General features: G+C 40.8%; 1 long non-coding RNA gene across 1 annotated transcript; it reads left to right on the top strand.

The window, feature by feature from the left end:
- The first annotated feature begins 3818 nt into the window (after positions 1-3818).
- On the top strand, positions 3819-9670 carry LOC125918760 (uncharacterized). The gene is made up of 2 exons (XR_007456577.1): positions 3819-3959; positions 8610-9670. It is a non-coding gene; the product is annotated as an uncharacterized LOC125918760 (long non-coding RNA).
- The last annotated feature ends 814 nt before the right edge of the window (positions 9671-10484 follow it).

The following is a 10484-nucleotide window of genomic DNA, read 5'->3' as shown; positions in this document are numbered from 1 at the left end:
TTAACAATTTGTTGGACTTGTACTTCCCCAGAGGGATGTCCAGAGCTTTCCCTGACCTTAAATTTTTTCAGAGAGGCAGCCTCATGCAGTTTAGCTCATGAATGTAGTCAGCAGCCTGGATTAGAAGCCTGGTTCTGTCACTTATTAGCTGTCTGGCCTTGGGTAAGTTATTGAATCTCTCTGTGCTTCAATATCTCCATAATAGTAATACCTATCTCATATGGTTGTGAGAAGGACCCAGTGAGTTAATATCATAAGGTGCTTAGAACTTTACCGGATACATTGTAAGTGCAATTTATGTTTATGATATAGATAAAATGCACCAATGGACAAATAATTATTTATTGCTAGAATAATTAGAGTTAAGAACAGATTAACATGAAGAAGAAAATATGTATTACCAGTAAATTGGAAGCTTACAAAAATAGTGATTGTTGTTGAATACGTTATTTATAGGAGATCACATCACAGATGTTATTAAATTAATCTAACAAAAACATGGTAGGAATAAAGGGTCCCAGAAGTGACTGATAATTTATAGCAAGCAGGAGACATGTACGCAAATTAAAAAAAAGAAAAGAAAAGAAAAAGAATATGACTTTTCATTATCCAATAATTTGGGGGGCAAAAGTTAATGAAAATTTTTTTTGTACAAGTCAGTAAATGTTTACAAAAATATGAAACACTAGGGGCGCCTGGGTGGTTCAGTCGATTAAGAGCCCAATTTCAGCTCAGGTCATGATCTGACGGTTCGATGAGTTCTAGCCCCACGTCAGGTTCTGTGCTGACAGCTTAGAGCCTGGAGCCTGCTTCAGATTCTGTGTCTCCCTTTCTCTGCCCCTCCCCTGCTCATTCTCTGTCCCTCTCTCTCTCAAAAATAAATAAACATTAAAAAATATTTTAAAAATATGTGGAACACTTAAAGTGCCTCTGATACATGTTCTTTTTCTTTAAAGCTGTCATGTTCATCTGTTGAAAGTAAATGTGAAACTTTTCACTTCCTCCTCCTTGAAGTCATGCAAATGTGCAAAGGAGAACAGACCCAGACAGGATGGCTGAGGACGCTGGCCACACTCTTTCTAACTGCTGACTGCACATTGAGGGCACTGAGTAAGCTTCCTAGTGGGTCGACATTGCCCAGATCCTTTTTGGGAATCACGAATAGTTTTCAGATGGATAGATAAGGCATGGAGCTCTGTCATGAGTTTGTCACCTGCATGATATGATACCTTTAGTATTTCATTTCTTTGTGTCCAAGGGATTCTCCCTCGGGACATGGGCATTCTTGAACAATTTGGGGGGCATGGAAATTAACACCACCTTTCTGCTGCTCCACTCTATGCTATATCTGAATCCAGAACATCCCAACATGAACCATAATATCTTCCTTCTTTTTCTTTAAGTAGGTTCCACACCCAGCATGGAGCCCAATGCTGGGCTTGAACTCACGACTCTGAGATCAAGACCTGAACTGAAGTCAAGGGTGGGATGCTTAACTGACTGAGTCATCCAGGTACCCCATAATATCTTTCTTCTTTTAATGTTTATTAATTTTTGAGAGAGAGAGAGAGAGAGAGAGAGAGAGCGGGGGAGGGGCGGAGAGAGAGGGGGACAAGAGAATCTGAAACGGGCTCTGCACTGAAAGCAGCAAGCCCAATGTGGGGCCTGAAACATGTGAGACCTATCACAGGTTTGTGGTGATTTGATTACAGGGAGTCTCACCCTATTTCGGCATTTTTTTTGTTTGGGGCCACAAAACTTTTACACTCTAAGCATTAGATCTTAAATTCAGGAGGGATGACAGCCTCAGGCTGAAGTGTTTGACACCTTTTTCCTCTTTTAGACAAAATTATTTTTAGCAGTAACCCTGAAATGAAGTAATTACATTTCATGCCTGCTCTTACTAGACAAAAGGGGTCCAACTTGGAATCTGCCCTCCTTTTCAGTTTGAATTTTTAAACACAAATAAAAAATCCAAGGAAACAGGTAAAATAACTCAATTTATTCCTTTTGTCTTTACATCCTTAGTGCTGTCATTGTTTCCTTTGAATCTCCTGTTTAAACCAGAGATAAGTAGTGTGCCCAGATGGATGGGCTGACCTAGCATGAAGGGCCATCCCACTGGAAAGGGGCATGCGTGGCTGAATTGGAAGTCGAGGGGACCACCGTGTAACTGGAGTTTCCGGAATGAAATTCTCTGTAGAAGATAATGTTTCTTCTTATTTTTTGCAAGTTTATTTATTTATTTTGAGAGAGAGAGGGAGGGAGAGAGAGAGTGCGGGAGTACAGTGGGGGAGGGGCAGAGAGAGAGAGGGAGAGAGAATCTTAAGCAGGCTTCACGCCCAGCATGGAGCCTGATGTGGGCCTCGATCTCACAAACCGTGAGCCAAAATCAAGAGTTGGATACTTAAGCAACTGAGCCACCCACATGCCCTGAATATAATGTTTCTTAAAGATATGCTATGAAAATATGCTAATATCTATTATTGAAAGCCAATGGCAACCACAGCATTAGTTTAGATTTATTTGTTTATTATTATTTTTTTAATGTTTATTTATTTTTGAGAGAGACAGAGACAGAATGTGAGTGGGTTAGGGGCAGAGAGAGAAGGTGACACAGAATCCGAAGCAGGCTCCAGGCTCTGAGCTGTCAGCACAGAGCCCGACGTGGGGCTCAAACTCACGAGCTGTGGGATCATGACCTGAGCCGAAGTCAGATGCTCAACCAACTGAGCCACCCAGGCGCCCCTAGATTTAGAACTTAGACCAACAAGATATATTTTCGGGAAGGAATATTTTGTTACTGATGTCATCTAGAATTGCTGGTTGAGGTGATAATAAAGAGCAGCTGGCTTTTGGTTGATTACTGTTTTAAAATTCTCGATAGACAGTGCACCCCTTTGCCTCCCCTTGGTGGCAGGGTGACAGTTTCCACTACCCTGCTTTTGTGAGCAGTTGATGAGAGGTCTACCTTTCGTTTATAAAGTGGCAAAACAGTGCCTCATGCCAACAGGCAGGTGGGACAAGAGAATTGGCAGAGGCCTTGACTGTAGACAGAAATATCTCAGGAAGAAGGTGACAGAATATGAGCTGGTGGAAACGAATTGCCCTTCCAATGGTGCTGAGTACCTGTTGGCAGATTTAATGACCTCTGTTTTACACAGCTGCCAACACAAGCCCTTGGCCCCCTTTTCCTTGTCTCTGTCTCTATCCTGCAATCCCGATGCAGATACTGCCCTCCTTGACCATGAGGCAGAGGGACTGACCTGTAGGGCTGGCAGAGTGGGAAGCAGCCTGGGACCCCAGGACTCCATTAAGAGCCCTCATATCTCCAGACTTTACTCAAGTGAGAGATAAATGAGATTCCATGCTTTCTGGGGTTTCTAGCACTTCCAGGGGTCAGGAAAGGCCCTGACATTTAAGGGACCTAATATTTAAAGGATGAATGGGTGTTTTTGGAGTAAAAAAGAAGAGTGAAGAGAATTTCCAGGAGTAGGAAGTTCATGTAGGAAAGTCAGGAGCCTAGAGACAGCATGGCGAATTTAAGGAATGGAAAGGAGCTCAAGGTGGGGAAACTCAAAGTTCAAGGGGATTTGGGGGGTCTTGAGAAGGAACTCCGGAAGAATGGCAAATGATTTGTCTGTGTTTGTTAGCCTCACCTAACATCCCAGTTGGGGAGCTCTGCTGTTCTAGGAGGTTCTCAGAGGCCAAACCGAGAAATCCAGGGCCCTGCCCTCCCAGGGTTGCCCCAGGCAACTTCTATTAGTAAAGAATCCTGTTTATTACCATGTGACTCACAGGCACCTGTGGTTTCCATGGTTGCCACCCACAATGAAGCATAAGTCCATTCCTAGAGGGTGGGGTTTGCTGGTGGGGCTGTTCTCTCCCTTGTCTGGTTCAGCACCCCAGCAGAGCTGCCCAGCATATAGTAGAGGAGATCGGTGGGGGGACTCTTGGGGGTGAGTTTCTTTGGGAGGGGATGAGAGAGAGGCTGGGGCACGGGGCTGAGTGGGGTTAAGGAACTGAGTGGGGTTACCGTGTGTAATGGAGAACTGTGCAGCCCCTACTCTCTCCAAATACAGGAGGATCCCAGGAGATGGAGAGACAGGGAACCTTGGGACACGGAAGGGTTAGAGCAGGATTTGGGAGACCTGGCCGACTTCTTCACCAGGGACAAGCAGGGTTTGTTCCCCATTGTGGTGGTAGGAATGATAGGCCAAGTATACAAATGCAAAGCCAGGGGGATTGGGCTGTTTGACAACTGGTGGGGTTGTACAGGAAGGAACCAGAAGAAGAGGAAGCTAAAATATAGACAGCATTTTAAAAATTCATTAACTAATTAATTTTTAAAGTTTATTTATTTTGAGAGAGAGAGAGGATCCCAAGCAGGTTCTGCACTGTCCATCACGGGGCTCGATCCCACGAACTGTGAGATCATGACCTAAGCAGAAATCAAGAGTCGGACGCTTAACTGATTGAGCCACCCAGGCACCCCATATGGCATTTAGGAAAAATGATTTCATCTCATACATTTGCACAGTCTCAGGTTACAAAGCATTTGAGCATCCATTGTCTCATTTGCTTTTCACAGAAGCCCTGGGGAGAAATCAGAACAAAAAAATACCAATGTACTCTAAACTGGGGAGACTGGGGCTTATAGAAGTTATTTAACATACCCAAGGTCAAAACCAGGACTAGAATCTAGCCCTCCTTGCTCCCTGTCCAGTTCTTTGTATTAAATCTGTGTTTCTTAAACTTTGGTACCCATAGGCCATTTTAATGGATGTCTGGTACATAAAAAGTTCCTAAATTTAAAAAAATATTTATTTTGAGAGAGAGAGACCGCACAAGCAGGAGAGAGGCAAAGAGAGAGACATAGAATGAGAAGCAGGCTCCAGGATCTGAGCCCCCAGAGCCCAACGCGAGGCTCAAACCCACGAACTATATCACAATCTGAGCCGAAGTCAGATGCTTAACCGACTGAGCCACGAGGCACCCCATTTTGATAAATTTTAAAAATTATCACAATTTTTAAAATAGTGTAATAAAACATGTAAAAGTAACAACAATGGCTTTGTTTTAAATCAATGAGAATGATATGTTTGTAATCTTCACTAAGGTATTTGTATTCAGCTCGATATCAGATAGTTTGAGCCATACCTTGGATCCTATAACCAGCAGGGCTGTTTTGTTTTGTTTTTTTTTTTTAAAACGTTTCTACTAAGTTAAGAAAATTGAAGGAATGGCATTAAGTGCTTCATCAGCCAGTCCTGGGTAAGCCGATTAAACTTGGACTCAGAACTGTGGAGAGCATTCTTAGTGACAATTGTTTGCAAACTACCAGGACCTAGGTCTATAAGCACATGACGCACAAAAGTTGGAATATTAACTATTGTAACCTAGGAGGTGGGGGCAAATGGATTTCTTATCCAATCCTCAGCTTTGTTCAGCTTTGGAAAGCACTTCTTGTTATGACGTAGAAGTTCAAGTGTGTGTGTGTGTGTGTGCGTGCGTGTGCGTGTGTGTGTGTGTGTGTGTGTGTGTGTGGTAAAATACATAACACAGACCTTTCCGTTTCATCAAAGTGGTTTTAAATATGCCCAATAACGTGGTTTTTTTATTTCTTTCTTAAATAAATCAAATATGGGACGCCTTGGTGGGTCAGTCAGTTAAGCGTCTGACTTTGGCTCAGGTCATGATCTCGCAGTTTGTGAGTTTGAGCCCCACGTCGGGCTCTGTGCTGACCGCTCAGAGCCTGGAGCCTACTTCAGATTCTGTGTCTCCCTCTCTCTCTGCACACCCCCTCCCGGCTCATGCTCTGTGTCTTTCTGTCTCTCAAAAATGAATAAATGTAAAAAAATGTAAATAAATGTAAAAAAAATTTTTTAAAAAATCAAATGTTAGAAAATAGTAACATTTTTGTTACTTTGTAACAAAGTTGTTACTTAACAACTTTGATGCTGCCATAGTTCTAGTTTTGAGAAATCCCCATATTGTATTCCCAACATTAAAATTGTGAAATTTCACTCAGAACCTGAGTTCTGAGTTTCTGACATATTGCTAAGGTATGTGAGTAGACCATTTGCAGTTGGAGAGATGTTCTTTGTTGACATTATCAACGTCATGAAGTGTCACCGCGCATTTCAAAAACTCATATAGTGAAAAGGAAGAAGTAGAACTATCTTTGTTTATCTTTATAGTAAAACTACTATATATAAAAAGACATGATCTTTTATCTAGAAGACCCTAAAGAATTTACAAAACACCGATTAGAACTAATAAATAAGTTCAGCAAAGTTGCAGGATACAGGATCAATATACAAAAAACAATTGTGTTCATACACTAGCAATAAACAATTTGAAAATGAAGTTAAGAAAATTCCATTTATAATAGCATCAAAAATAATAAAATCCTGGGGCACCTGGGTAGGTTGGTCCTGGGTAGCGACCAACTCTTGATCTCGGCTCAGGTCATGATCTCATGGTTTCATGGGTTTGAGCCCCACATCGGGCTCTGTGCTGACCATGTATGGAAACTGCTTGAGATTCTCTCTCTCTCTCTCTCTCTCTCTCTCTCTCTCTCTCTCCCCACTCTGCCCCTCCCCTGGTCTCTCATTCTCTCTGTCTCTCTTAAAAAAATACTTAGGGATAAACTTAACCAAAAAAGTACAAGACTTGTACACTCTGAATCATTGTTAAAATAAGTTAGAGATGGTCTACGTAAATCTAACCACATCCTGTGTTCAGTGTCTGGAGAGTTTAGTATTGTTAAGATGGCAATACTTGCCAAATTGATCTCCAGACTCAGTGCAATCCCTGTCAAAACTGCTTTTTTTTTTTCCAGAAATGGGCAAGCTGATCCTAAATTTCAAATAAAGCAAGGGACCAAGAATAACCTGTAAAACAGTCTTAAGACAGGACAAAGCGGAAAGACTCACACTTCTCAATTTCAAAATTTGCTACAAAGTTACAGTAATGAAAATAGTGTGGTACTGGTGTAAGGAGACCTATAGACCTATGGAGTAGAATTGAGAGTCTAAAAACAAACTCATATACTTACGGTCAGTTGATTTTTGACAAAGGTGCCAAGACAGCTCAATGGGGAAATTTTTTTTTCAACAAATGATGCTGGGACAAGTGGACATCCACATGCAAAAGAATGAATTTGGACTTCTATCTTATGTCATCTACAAATCTTAACTCAAAATAGTTCAAAGATCTAAATAAAAGAACAGAAAGTAGACAACTTTTAGAAGGAAACACAGGTGAAACTCCACATGGTTTCAGATTAGGCAATGATTTCCTAGAACACCAAAAGCACAAATAAAGAAAAAAATATATCAATGCGACTTTATCAAAATTAAAACTTTTTGTGGGTTTAGGGTGCCTGGGTGGCTCAGTTGGTTGACCGTCTCTCAGTTTTGGCTCAGGTCATAATCCCAGGGTCGTGGGATCAAGCTCCATGTTGGGCTCTGAGCTGAGCATGAAGCCTGCTTAAGATTCTCTCTCTCAATCTCTCTCTCTCTCTCTCCCCCTCCGCTCCTCCCCCACCCTAAAATTAAAAAAAAAAAATGTGTGTGTGTCAAAGGACACTAACAAGAAAGTGAAAAGACAATAGAATTAGAGCAAATATATGCAAATCATATATCTGATAAGGGTCTAGTATCCAGAATATATAAAAAACTCTTACAGCTCAGCAATAAAAAGAAAACCCAGGTAAAAAATGGGCAAGAGATTTGAATAAGCATTTCTCCAAAGATATACAAGAGGCCAATAAACACATGAAAAAATGCTCAATGTCATTAGTTATTAGGAAAATGCAAATCAAAACCTCGAGACACCACCTCACACCCACTAGAATAGTTATAATAATAATAGTAATTACAAAAAGGAAAATAACAAGTGCTAGTGAGAAGGTAGAGGAATCGGAACCCTCTTACACTGCTATTGGGAATGTAAATTGGTTCAGCAGCTGTGGAAAACAGTTTGGCAATTCTTCAAAAGTTTATAGAATCACAGTACGACCCTGTGATTCCATTCCTGGGTATACGCCTAGAAGAACTGATAACACGTTCACACAAAAACTCGTACATGAATGTTTAGAGCAGCATTACTCACAATAGCCAAAGAAGTAGAACCAATACACTGTTCGTCAGGTGATTAATAGACAAAATGTGATATAGCCATGTGATGGAATATTATGCAGCCATACAAAGGATTGCAGTATTGAGGCCAGCTACAACATGGGAGAACCTGGAAAACATGATGCTAAGAGAAAGAAGCCAACCCTAAAAGACCACGTACCGTGTGGTTCCATTGATAGAAAATGTCCAGAATAGGCAAATCCTTAGAGACAGAAAGTAGATCAGCAGTTGCCAAGGGATGGGGGAAGGAAGGAATTTGGACTAACTGCTGATAGGTGTGGGGTTTCTTTTTGAGATGATAGAGACGTTTGGAATCAGTAATGCTGGTTACATAACATAGTAAATATGCTAAAACCTCTGCGGTATATCCCGTAAAATGGTGAATTTTATGTTACATGAATCATATCTCAATGAAAATGTTAAAACAAAACAAAGCCAATCCATGTGACCACCTTTGCCCTCTAGAGTCAGAGGATCTGCTAGGCGTTGGGAGGAGGAAGCAGTTTCTGGGACGTGCTGCCTATTTCTACGTGAACGTGTTGGAAAACAATGTAACCTTGGTGACTGCAATTTGAATCACGGTGAAAATATTTTCTACTTCCTTCAACACTGAATTGGATTCAGGAGGCATATCGAAGGCTGTCAGCGGTTCTCTGTGAATTGAAGTGTTCAAACTAGCATTCGTGTGATGCAAACAATAATCACCTTTATTGAGCACTTTCTGTCTGCTAGACATTGTCCTGAGCACTTCGGATGTATTTCTTCACTAACCTTTACCAGAACTGTATGAAACAGGAATTATTATTATGATTACTATCGTAACCATTCCCCCTTTTTAGAGGAAAGAACCCGAAGCACGGAGGAGTATAACTTCTTTCATTACGATTTCAACTTCCTGCCTTCTTGCTCCCGAAGTCAGTGCTCCGTCTGTACTAATGCCAATGTGCCTCTTTCATTCACAAAGTGATCTCTGGTAACACAAAATAATTTTTCTCTTGTGGCAGGGAAGTTTAGAGGTAAGGAGAACAAAAATTCATGGACTGTTTTGCCACCATACATCTCGTCTCTATTCTAAAAGCGATGTCACAGTCCGCGTGTCAGGATTTTAGCCAACTCCGCAGAGACATGAATACTATTGTGCATTCAGGATGGTGACTGCTCTTGTACCCCATTTGCCAGTTATGTGATACCCAACAGTAGTATTTGCTAAAGCTGCTTTCTCTGAGCATTTATGTCATTAACTTCACAACTGGTTTGTCTGTCTTCTCTGTTGTGTGACTTGTACCTGTATTTGCTCTGAGGAGTGAGGACAACTTGGAGTGATGTGCTATATTTTAGGTGCCTTTTTCTGCCTTTGGCGCAAAATTAAAATTTTATTCTGGGAAGTGCTAGTGTGTGCTTATTTTGAAAAAAAAATCATTAGGCTCTAAGTTTTGATGACTTTGAGCCATGATTTGACATTTCACAGCTTGATAAAGCTTTGGGGACAAGGGGTGAATAGTCAATAAAACCTAGTTTCCAGATAATCTTTGTGGTAGCTCCTATCTGCAGTTTCTTTTTTGCTTATTGTGCAAAATAATCACTCTGACATTTTCCTTTGTCTCAGTACATGTAGACATATTATATTCCCACTGAAATCCTGCTCACTGTTTATGGATGATATTGTTCTGAGTTGTCAGGTCTATATTACTATCTTCATTGCTACTTTTATGACTCCAGAAAGAACTTTGAACCATTAATGACTTTTTTTTTGTAATTTGGGGATAAAACATAGCACAACAGTCTGAACACATAAAGTACTTTTAAAACCTAAGCAAAAACATGCATGAACTGGTCCCTTCAATGAAAGCAGTCCTGAAATCTTTAGAAATGTAATAATTGTTAACATGAGAGATCTGTGACAGCCATAATCAATGCTGTATTTCAAATCTGTGAAAGATAGGGAACAAAATTGTTTATCACGTTTTCCCCTGAAACTGCCAGTCTACAGTTGATAAAACTGCCCTTGGAAACATTTCACTGCTCCAAGAGATTTTATTTTATTTTTTATTTTATTTATTTATTTATTTATTTAATATGAAATTTATTGTCAAATTGGTTTCCATACAACACCCAGTGCTCATCCCAAAAGGTGCCCTCCTCTATACCCATCACCCACCCCCCCCTCCCTCCCACCCCCCATCAACCCTCAGTTTGTTCTCAGGTTTTTTTTTTTTTTAATTTTTTTTTTTAATGTTTATTTTTGAGACAGAGAGAGACAGAGCATGAACGGGGGAGGGTCAGAGAGAGAGGAGACTCAGAATCGGAAGCAGGCTCCAGGCTCTGAGCTGTCAGCACAGA

This window comes from Panthera uncia, chromosome B4 (assembly GCF_023721935.1).
Source record: "Panthera uncia isolate 11264 chromosome B4, Puncia_PCG_1.0, whole genome shotgun sequence".
NCBI lineage: Eukaryota > Metazoa > Chordata > Mammalia > Carnivora > Felidae > Panthera > Panthera uncia.
This window is presented reverse-complemented; position numbering and strand designations above follow the sequence as displayed.